Consider the following 12,476-nt stretch of genomic DNA (forward strand, 5'->3'; position numbering starts at 1 on the left):
CTAATATACTGCCCTCAAAGGACATCCACATCCCATAGTATTTCATGACGACCTCTATTCCAGTGCTTACTGTGGTTTGTATTATATTGCATGTTGCTCTGCATATGTCCATTATCACCACTAGATGGGGAGCTTCCAAAGGTACGCTCACGTGCCTTCTAGAAATTATCATAATGTTTTATACTTAGTAGATGTTCAATAAATATTCTCTGAACTTAGTATCTCAATGGCATTAGAGGCAATAATTTATTTTAAAATGTATCAGAAATGAAAATGTCATTAACTTTAGAATCTAGAAATCATTTTTGAATATTTGGAATGATTTCCAGATAAATGATGATTCTAGTAAGGAATTTTAATGGGCAAAATAAGCTTTAAAGCATTTTTTAAATGCTTTAAATCATAGAGTACTCATTAACTTATATTATTGGTCATGATTTGTAAAACTAATACCTAATTTTAATTTTTCATAATTAAGAAACACAGGCAATACTTTTCTTAAGACAGCCTTTTAAGGTCTTCTTAAAATATGAAGAAATAAGATGTCAGACATGTCATTTTTATAGTATCTAAATTCTCAGAGGTTATAATTAGTTAATCCTGCTTGGGAAAAAATATCTAATGGAAATATAGAGATGAGGAGCAATTTCTGCACAGAATAAAAATGTTTACTCCATGCATTCTGAGATGCTGTGATTCAACATGATGCAATGTTTGTGTTGGTTTTCCCTTTGTGCTCCTGTCTTTTCTTCTCTCTTCATTCCTGTAACTACATGCTTCAGTGATTTATGTTGGCAGTATCAAATCATAGATTCTGAAGCAATAAAAGTACTGCATTAGAAAGTTCTACAAATCTCCAACATCCTCTGGCAATGGATAAGTGACATTGTTGAAAAAAAGAGAAAGCTTTTCAACAGCTCTCACAAAGCAAATGACTAAGCAACTGACACATTCTATATCCTGGAAAAAAATAGACCCTAACATTAAAATGACGTTTTGCAGCATATTGACAAATTTGAAGCCACTCTTTCCGTTTCCTGTGAGGTTCATTTGCTAAAATGCTTTCACTCTGTTGAAGCAAACCAAATAGAAGACTCCACAAAGAAATATGTTGAGCTTCTGGCCATCTGTGGGATGCAAACAAATGTGATCATCCATTTCGTTACCACGTAAGCTTCAATTTCATTTAAGACTGTTATTGATGGCGTTAGTCAACGTAGAGATTGGCCAGCTTACAGAGTCAAATATATAAAATAGAAACACCATTCAGGTGAGATATTGGTCTTATATTGAAGAGACAATCTGGTGTGAAATGTGAATAACACATAGGTCTTAATCACCACCATGCGTTAGAATCAACTGGGGAAATTTTTAAGAAAATATATATTCCTGAACTACACTCCTATGATTCCATTTCAATTGGTTGAACCTGCGACACAGGTATGCATACCTTCTATGCATACCTTCTAAAATGTGTCCCAGGGTTTTGAAAGTGTAGCCAACAGTACAGAGACCTGAGTCACAAAAACTGAGTTCAGTAGCCATTTCAGATTTTCACTAGTTAGGAGTTTGAGAAAAGTTGTATAATTAATATATTTTAGTAAAATTTTTAATAAAAGACTTTTAAGATTTCTAACAATAGTAATGACCCTATGGCCCTACTGTAATATTAAACAAACTACCTTAACACTGCAAAGATGCTTATGAGTCAATAAAACTTGCTATTGTTAATGGCCCATCTGTGTATTTGCAACTTCAAATGTAAATGCTATCTATATCTTTAACAGAGTGAACTGCTACTAAGATTATTTAAGAAAGTACCACAAAGACCTATGCCACAATATCTAAATGTCAACTTAGAGGGGGTAAATGTTGAGGAAATCCTTGTCAGATGGCTGTCATTAGTTTTTTAGTGATTAAACAGTCCTACCTAGTGTGTATTCTGAAAAATACTATGTTACTTTTCTGCAAAAGTTAACTAGGAATAAATTAATTCTTAATACTAAATATAACTGATTGCTTACGGGGAAAAATAAATTTCTGAACCTGATCACCACATTAATCATATACAATGAAATTTTAACTTTTGTTTAAAATAAAAACTATAGGAGAATGCAATGAAACACTGCTTCTCAAATGTGTTACAGATACTTTATTAGCTGTAATAATTATACTCCACCAGGAATCTGGAACTCTGGTAAATAAGGGATTGTAGAAAATATAAGAGAAGTATCTCCAGCAGCAGCCATTATCCAGAACCAAAGTCAGCCAGGGTTATCAGAGAGGAAAAGTGTGTTAAAACTTAATTTTGGCCAGTAATACCAATATATGGCCATCATTGATGCTCTTAGTCAATCAATTACTATCAGGGGATCCAGAAATCAACACCATTGGTTGAACTGTTGTTCATAATATCTTTACAACTGGAATTTTCTACAGCATTAATACCCTATTTTAAAATGCTAATATCATCTACTGTGTACCCACAAACAATAATTTTTTAAGATGCTATTATCAAATGAAAATGCATACTCAAAAAGCCTTCAGAAAAACTCTCCATAGATTCTGTATATCAAGAGTGAGCTTTTAAAAAAGGAAATGAACTTTTTAAGTTTTAGGGGTTATTGCATCAATTTCATAGGGATCCAATTCTGTAGGTATGTTGAGGCACATACTAACTCTAAAATATAAATGAGCTTCAAGCCACCTAGGGTTGCACAATTTGTATCCATTGCTTTTTCAACAACAAAAAAAGCAATCATTCCCAAAGCAATTTTGTCACCTACTAGATACAAATGTTCCATAAATTTAGATTTACCAGGGTGACTATGTAATGGGAAAAGCCAAGCCATTATTGGAAGTTTATGTTACTTCCAATTCTGTACTGATGCACTTCAATGAACAAAAGCCACTTTTTATTATTCAAATAGTTTACTTAAGTTATTGGATCTATTTAAAAACAGAATTCTGAAAGACATTGAAAATCCAATTGTTTTTTACTACAGAAAGAAATAAAGAACTATCCACAAAGAGGCTATAAACAGAATAGAATGGAAAATAATGCTATTTAAAAAAACAGAAATTTCTAGACCTACCAACATTGGTTTGTGCTTTCATGGATTATACTTATTTCTGGTCTTTTTTCCTTAAGGCAGTACCTTCTAATTTTAATTACATGTTAGAATCACCTGGAAATTTTATTAAGTAACAATTTCCAAGCCTTACCCTCAGAGATTCAGACTCAATTGGTCTAGGGTGGGCATTGGCATATTTAAAAAGTGCCTCAGGAGATTGTACTGTGAGGTTAAGATTAGAGACCATTGACTCATAGTACTGTGTATCATTTATAGTATTTTCTACAAATCTGAAAGAGCAATATTAACCCAATAACCCAAGTGACCTGCAATAAAAATATTAAACAGGCCACCAAATGCTGTAAGGTGTTTTGGTATAAGAGCTCCTTGATCTATTTTTTTAAGACTCATTATATCTTATAATTATCCACATGACAAGGTAGGTTCCTGATTTAATGCCACAGCATCTGTGGTCTCCATGAGGTCTCATCTAATCAAGAGACTTTCAGGCAACACATATGTCAACAGGGAGGAAGGAAATTTAATTGTAAGAAGATACCACCTGACTTACACATGACACATCAGGCCTTTTCCTCTAGAAAAAAAAAAGAATCTGAGGGACTCAAATCATATCCATCTTATGTAACAAGAAATGACTAAAGAGTATTCAAATTTTTAAACCAAAGTGTTGTGAAAATGTCACAGATTTGTACTATTCTGTATTACTGGCCTAAGATTAAGTCTCATTAGATAACAAGAAAACTCTATATAATGTCCTGAAAGTGCTATTGATCAATATCAGTGGGATATTTTGAGTTCTATTTTTTCTTTTTGCTTCTTCACTTTATCTTACTTGCAGGCACATGCTGCCTACAAAATGATGGAGGAGGAAGGGAGGAGGAAAAGAAGGATGGGAAAGATAAGGGAAAGGACCACACTGTTGTTCCATAATCGTTTCATAGCAACCACAAAGCTGAAGGGTTTCTTTTCTGTTTTTGTTTTTGTTTGTTTAGGGCTAAAAACAAAATAATAACATCACAGGGAAGGTAGTTTCCTACATGGTAAGTTTGGTCAACATGAAATTCTAAAGTACTTTGCAAATGTAAATAAGGAAGTTTCTTTAGTGGTATTTGAGATGTATAAAACACCCCTATCAATCGTTGCCCAAATTATTTTTTCAGTCATGTTAAGAATTATACCAACTTATTGCTTCCCCTCCCCTTTTCAGACCCCCTTCTCCCCAGCTAGAATCCTGTTCAGAGCTAGTTTTAATTAACACTACCCATCCACTCCCCTTTTCCACCCACCGACATGTTTATAAATGGAGGATCAATCACAATGTCAACATAGCATTTACCCTTGGTTATTCCTCGAGAGTTTCTGCTTAACATAGACTAACTATATCATCTCCAAGGGTCCACAAGTTGCTTAAAATTCCGAAATGCAAGACTTCTTCCCATTACTAATCTGTGAAGCCATAAAAACTATTTTCAGGCCTATTGTTATTGTATGAAAGAATGGTTAAAATACAATTTGATCCAAATGTAGTGTTAATTTTTTAACTTATTTAACCTAAGATTTGTTGTAGGAGTTCAGTCAGGATGGTGGGGAAAATTATAAAATAAAACACAAACCTTGGAAGGCCAAAAGTTTTTTTGCAAAAGCCTCAGGATAGAGTTATGGATGAAGGCAGCCTACTCCTCTTTGAGCTATAGCAAGGGTAATTAACATAGGAATGTAGAGGAGTCTATCTAAATAGCTTGTTTACTAAGTGGTTCTAAGACTAACCTTTGCCCATGTGGGTGCATGATTGCTGTCTTTGGGGGAAAGGGGAGGAGCAGGGGAAAGCTACCAGGTTGATTACCTTCTAATGGTGTTGACTCAAAGCCTTTGTCATTTAATGTGTGCTGAATAAATGCCAGGAGAGCCAGCCAGTCCAGGCTTGTTACAGCACTCTCCTAGGAGTCTGTAAGTGGCCCAAACTCTCAGCTGGACTGACAAGCATAATATCTGTGTCAGTGTAGATTATTCATCCATCACTGGGTCAGGGTCTGCACGACAGACCCCCACAATTTGTGTTAGTAGGACTTATACGGTAACTTTAAATAATCTAGGCTAGTCAAATTTTCATGATAAATATCTCTGTATTATTCTTAAATATTGGCTAAAAATTAAACAGATATGGTTTCACAACACTAAAAATATTCCTGTTTCTCAAACCCACCGAAACAAACAATGTCGAGGATGATTCTTTCTGGATTTAGTTTTCCAGAATTATATATTTATAATTTTACAACGAGCAGATCTTCTAAAGACAGTGGTTGTGACACAGTAGAAACTCGATGGTTTGAATACAGAGGAGTAAGAAGAAATTTACATTCACATGATGTTCAGACAGGGGAACTGTGGATGTCAATAAACTAACATTTGGTTTTAACACTGGTAAATGAAGGGGAAGAAAACAAGCAGCTAATATGCCTTTTTATCTTAACTGCATTATTGAGCAAAAAAAAATGGAAAGTTTCACAGAAGTATAATAGTTAATAAATGAAGGGCTGATCAAGTATAATCATTTTGCCATATTGGATTTAAGCAAATGATTATAAGCAGTGAATGGATTTAAACATTGCAAATCACTAAAAGAGAAGCAGCCAGACACTTACAGTCCTCTGGTTGGAAGAATATATCATCTGTAATGCAGTCTTACCAAAATGTCAAACCTAAAGTAAGAATCTCAATATTCAATATAGGAAATACAGAACAATAAGGGTATGTTAAATGGGGATAAAATCAGCAATCCCAAACTGGGGGGAAATTTACAGAATAAATAATACATTTTATTTAACAAATGTATTAGGAGAAAAGAGAAAGTCAGTAAATACATAGGATAAAAAAATGCAGGCCAGGCTTGTTGGCTCATGGCTGTAATTCCAGCATTTTGGAAGGCCAAGGCAGGAGAATCACTTGAAGCCAGGAGTTCAAGACCAGCCTGGCCAACATGGCGAAATCCTGTCTCTACTAAAAATATGAAAAATTAGCTGGGCATGATGGTGCATGCTGGTAGTCCCAGCTACTTGGGAGTATGAGGTAGGAGAATCACTTGAATCTGTGAGGCAGAGGTTGCGGTGAGCCGAGATCATCATGCCACTGCACCCCAGCCTGGGCAACAGAGCAAGACTCTGTCTCAAAAAACAAAACAATACAAAAAGACACAGTTACAAGTTGTAATGTGTGGATCTCATTTGGATTCTGATTCAAACAAACTGCAATAAATTAATTAATTTAATTAATTTAATTAAGTACAAAGTATAAGGCATTTAGAAATTTCAACACTGACTTGATTGTTAAGAATGTTAAGGAAATATTGCTAATTTTTAAAGAGGTGATAATTTCATTGTGGTTATTTGTAAAAGAAAAAGAGGCCTTATTTTTTAGAGATATATATACTGACAAAACAGATGCAATGATCTCATGTCTAAAATTCACTTCAAATTAATATGGGTTAGGGAAGTAGGTAGAATATAAATTAAAAATGATTAGTCTTCTTTGTCCATTCATCTATTGTTGGACACTTAGGGTGATTCCATGTCTTGGCTATTATGAATAGTACTGGAATGAACATGGGGGTGCAGACATCTTTTCAACATACTGATTTGCTTTCTTTTGGATAAATATCCAGCAGTGAAATTGCTAGTTCGTATGGTAGTTCTATTTTTAGTTTTTTGAAGAATCTGCATAGTTTTTTGTTTTCCATAGTGGATGTACTGATTCACATTCCCACCAACAGTGTACAAACATTCCTTTTTCTCTACATCCTCATCAGTATGCATTCTTTTTTGTCTTTTTGATAACAGCCATTTTAACTGGGGTGAGGTGATATCTCATTGTGGTTTTGATTTGCAATTTCTTATCATTAATGATCTTGAGCATATACACAATGGAATATTATTCAGCCGTAAAAATGAGATTCTGTCATTTGCAACAACATGAACAACAAGCGGAAGTGATTAAGTGAAATAAGCCATGCATAGAAAGACTAATGTCACCTGTTCTCACACATATGTGGGAACTAAAAATATTGATCTCATGAAAATAGAGTAAAATTATGGTTACCAGAAGCAGGGAAAGGTAGTAAGGAAGGTTTGATTAGTGGGTACAATTATACAGTTAGAGAGAAAGAATGCAATCTGGTGTTCGATAGCACAATAGGGTGACTATAGTTAACAATAATTTGGGAGACAGAGCAAGATGACTGAGAAGAAGCCTCCACTGATTGTCCTCTCTGCAGGAACACAATAATGAACAACTATCCACACAAAAAAAGCACCTTCATAAAACAAAAATATCAGATGAATGATTACAATACCTGGTTTAACTTCATATCTTGGAAAGAGGCCCTGAAGAATATAGGAAAGTTAGTGTTGAATCACTGATGCCACCCAACGCCCATCCTCTGAGCAGTGCCTTTGTGGCAGGAAGAGAGAATCTTTGCCCTTAGCGATGGGAGAGTGCAGAAATTGTGGAGCTTTGTGTTGGAACTCAGTGCTATCCTGTCACAGCAGAAAGCAACACAAGGCAGAACTCAGCCAGCACCCACAGAAGGAGCATTTAGACAAGCCCTAGTCAGAGGGGAATCACCCGTCCCAGTGGTTGGAACCTGAGTTCTGGCAAGCATTGCCACTGTGGGCAGAAGTGCTCTGGTGTTCTGAATAAATCTGAAAGGCAGTCTAGGCCACAAGTACTGCAATTTCTTGGCAAGTCCTGGTGCAGTGCTGAGCTCAGAACCACGGACTTGGTGGTCACACGACCCAGTGAGATGCCAGCCAGGGAAACCAAGGAAGTGTGTACATCACCTGTCCCCAAACCAAGGCAGAAAAATTTGCAGCTTTGAAAGAGACTCTTTCCTTCCACTTGAGAAGAGGGCAAAAAGAGTAAAGAGGACTTTGTCTTACAACTTGAATACAGCTCAGCCACAGTAGTATGGTGTACTGGGTAGAGTACTGAGGTCCCATTCCTGGTCCTAGCTCCCAAATGCCACATCCTGGGTCAGAAGGGAACTTGCTGCCTGGAAGGAAAAGACCAAGTCTGCAGGATTCATCATCTGCTGACTAAAGAGCCCTTGGGCCCTGAATAGTCAGCCGTGATAGTCAGGCAGTACTCTCTGTGGGCCTTGGGGGAGACTCAGAGATGTGCTGGCTTCAGGTGCAACACAGCACGTTCCCAGCTATGCTGGCTATTGAGAGAGAACACTTCTATTTGAGAACAGGAGAGGGAGAATAAGGGAACTTTGTCTTGCAGCTTAGGTACCAGCTCGGCCACAGTTGAGTAGAGCACCAAGCAGGCTCTTAGGGTCTCCAGTATTAGGCTTTGGTTCTTGCATGGCATTTCTGGACCTGTTTTTGGCCAGAAAGAAGCCCATTGCCCTGCAGGGAGAGTACCAGGCCAGGCAACATTTACCACAAGCTGACTGAAGAGCCCTTGGGCCTTGAGTGAACATCAGTGGTAGCCTGATAGTACTCACCATGGTCCTGGTGCAGTAGTGGCCATGGAAAAAGACTACTCAGCTTGTGGAAAGATGAGGGAAGAGTGGGAAGGGCTTTGTCTTGTGGATTGGGTGCCAGCTCAGCTGCAGTAGAATAGAGCAGCAAGTAGGCTCCTAACATTTCCAAAGTAACTTTCATTTGCTCCCAGATGGCATTTCTGGGCCCAGGGCAGGGGGGTACTCACTGTCCCAAAAGGAAGGACATAAGCCTGGCTGGCTTTGCCACCTGCTGATTGTAGAGACCTAGGCCCTTGAGTGAACATAGGTGGTAGCCAGAAAGTGGTTACCATGGGACTTGGGCAAAATAAAATGCTGTGCTGGTTTCAGGTCTGATCCAGCACAATACAAGTGGTGGTGGCCATGGAGGTGCTTGTGTCATCCCCTGCAGCCCCAGGCAGCTCCTCACAGAGAGAAACTCTGTTTGTTTGGGAGAGAGTAAGGGAAAAGAACAAGAGTCTTTGCCTGGTAGTCAAGGGAATTCTTCCAGGTCTTTTTCAAGAAGATCAAGGTGGTACCTTTTTGAATCTGCAAGAGCCACAGCATTATTGGGCTGGAGGTACCCTCTAATTCAGATATGGCTACAGTGACCTAAAATTAATTTACAGCACTGAAGTTCCCCTGAATAGCTGAAAAACCTTCCCAAGGAGCATGGGTACAAACTCAGACTGTGAAGACTACAATCAATACTGAAGTCTTCAACATGCAGACACTGGTGGATATTCACAAGCATGAAGACTAATCAAGAAAACATGACAGCCAGGCGCGGTGGCTCAAGCCTGTAATCCCAGCACTTTGGGAGGCCGAGGCGGGCAGATCATGAGGTCAGGAGATCGAGACCACGGTGAAACCCCGTCTCTACTAAAAATACAAAAAAATTAGCCGGGCGCGGTGGCAGGCACCTGTAATCCCAGCTACTCAGGAGGCTGAGGCAGGAGAATGGCGTGAACCTGGGAGGCGGAGCTTGCAGTGAGCCGAGATTGTGCCACTGCACTCCAGCCTGGGCGACAGAGTGAGACTCTGTCTCAAAAAAAAAAGAAAAGAAAACATGACAACATGAAATAAACGAAATAAGGCACTAGAGACCAGTCTTGGAGCAACAGAGATGTGTGACCTTTTAGACAGAGAACCCAAAATAATTGTTTTGAGAAAACTCAACCGAATTTAAGATAACACAAATAAGGAATTCAGAATCTTATCAGATAAATTAATGGAAATATTGAAATAATTTTCAAGCATCAAGCTAAAATTCTAGAACTGAAAAATATAATTGACATACAGAAGAACGCATTCAGAGTCTCTTAATAGCAGACTGTTCAAGCAGAAAAAAATTAGTGAGCTCAAAAACAGGCTACTTGAAACTGCATAATCAAAGGAGACGAATGAAAAAAGAATTTAAAGAGTGAAGCATGCATATAATATCTAGAACATAGCCTCAAAAGGGTATACCTGAGAATGTTTAGCCTTAAGGAGGAGGTAGAGAGGGAGATGGGGTAGAAGGTTTATTCAAAGGAATAATAACAGAAAAATTCCCAAACCTAGATAGGGAAAGATACAATACTCAAGCACAAGAAGATTATAAAACACAAGGCAGATTTAACCCAAAGAAGATCACCTTGAGACATTTAATACTTGTATTAGCCCATTTTCATACTGCTATAAAAAACTGCCCAAGACTGGGTAATTTATTAAAGGAAGATGTTTAATTGACTCACAGTTCAGCATGGCTGGGGAGGGCTCAAGAAACTTACAATCACAGTGAATGGCAAAGGGAAAGCAAGGCACCTTCTTCACAAGATGGCAAGGAGAAGCGCTGAGTGAAGAGGGAAGAGCCCCTTATAAAACCATCAGATTTCATGAGAACTCACTCACTTTCATGAGAACAGCATGGGGGAAACCTCTCCCCTGATTCAATTACTTCCACTTGGTCTCTCCCTTGACATGTGGGGATTATAGGGATTATAGGAATTACAATGCAAGATGAGATTTGAGTGGGGATACAAAACCTAACCATATCTTTCTGACCCTGGCCCCTCCCAACCCTCATGTCCCTTTCACCTTTCAAAACCAGTCTTAATTCATTCCACCATCAAGCCAAAATTCCAAGTTCAATGTCTTACCTGAGGCAAGGTAAGTCCCTTCTGCCTATGAAACTGTAAAATCAAAAGCAAGTTAGTTACTTTCTAGATATAGTGGGGGTACAGGTATTGGGTATATACACCAGTTCCAAATAGGAGAAATTGGCCAAAATGAAGGGGTTACAAGCCCCATGCAAGTCTGAAATCCAGCAGGGCCATCAAAACTTAAAGATCTGAAATGAGTTCTTTTGACTTCAGGTCTTACACCCAGGTCACGCTGATGCAAGAGGTGGGTTCCCATGGTCTTGGGCAGCTCCATTCCTGTGGTTTTGCAGGGTACAGCTTCACTTCCAGCTGCTTTCACAGGCTGGTGCCGAGGGTCTGCAGCTTTTCCAGGTGCACAATACAACCTGTTGGTGGATCTACCATTCTGGTGTCTGGAGGACGATGGTCCTCTTCTCACAGCTCTACTAGGCAGTGCCTCCAAGTGTGTGGCCTCCAACTCCACATCTCCTTTCTGTGCTGCCCTAGCAGAGGTTCTCCATGAAGGCTCCACCCCTGCATCAAACTTCTGCCTGGACATCCAGGCTTTCCATATGGTCTCTAAAATCTAGGCAGAGGTTCCCAAACACCAATTCTTGACTTCTGAGTACCCACAGGCCCTACTCCATGTGGAAGCTGCCAAGGCTTCGGGTTTCCACCCTCTGAAGCAACAGCCTCAGCTCTACATTGGCCACTTTTAGCCACAGCTGGGATGCAGGACACCAAGTCCCAAGAATGCACAATGCAGCAAGGCCCTGGCCCCAGCCCACGAAAACATTTTTTCTGCCTAGGCCTCCAGGCCTGTGATGGGAGGGACTGCTGTGAAGATTTCTGACATGCCCTGGAGATATTTTCCCCATTGTTTTGGCGATGAATGTTTGGCTACTTATTACTTATGCAAATTTCTGCAGCCAGCTTGAATTTCTCCTCAGAAAATGGGTTTTTCGTTTCAGTCACATCATCAGACTGCAAATTATTCAGACTTTTATGCTCTCCTTCCCTTTTAAATGGAAGTTCCAATTCCAAACCATGTATTTGTGAATGTACGAAACTGATTTTAAGAGCACCCAGGTCACCTCTTGGAAGCTTTTCTGCTTAAACATTTCTTTCTCCAGATACCCTAAATCATCTCTCTCAAGTTCAAAGTTTCACAGATCTAAAGGGAAGGGACAAAATGCGACCAGTCTCTTTGCTAAAGCATAGCAAGAATCACCTTTATTCCAGATCCCAACAAGTTTCCCATCTCTGTGTGAGACCACCTCAGCCTGGACTTCATTGTCCATATCACTATCAGCATTTTGGTCAAAGCCATTCAACAAGTCTCTAGGAAGATACAAACTTCCCCACATCTTCCTTTCTTCTTCTGAGCCCTCCAAACTGTTCCAACCTCTGCCTGTTCCCCAGTTCCAAAGTAGCTTTCACATTTTTGGGTATTTTTAGAGCAGCATCTCACTCTCTGTGGTACCAATTTACTGTATTGGTCCATTTTCATAGTGCCATAAAGAACTGAGAAACGCTGGGTAATTTATAAAGGAAAGAGTTTTAATTGACTCACAGTTCAGCATGGCTGGGGATGCCTCAGGAATCTTAAAATCATGATGGAAGGTGAAGGGAAAGCAAGGCACCTTTATCACAAGGTGAACCGAAGGAAAAGTGTTGAGTGAAGGGGGAAAAGCCCCTTATAAAATCATCAGATTAGCCAGGCATGGTGGCTCATGCCTGTAATCCCAGCACTTTGGGAGG

This window comes from Hylobates moloch, unplaced genomic scaffold, assembly GCF_009828535.3.
Source record: "Hylobates moloch isolate HMO894 unplaced genomic scaffold, HMol_V3 SCAFFOLD_9, whole genome shotgun sequence".
In the NCBI taxonomy this organism is placed as follows: Eukaryota; Metazoa; Chordata; class Mammalia; order Primates; family Hylobatidae; genus Hylobates; species Hylobates moloch.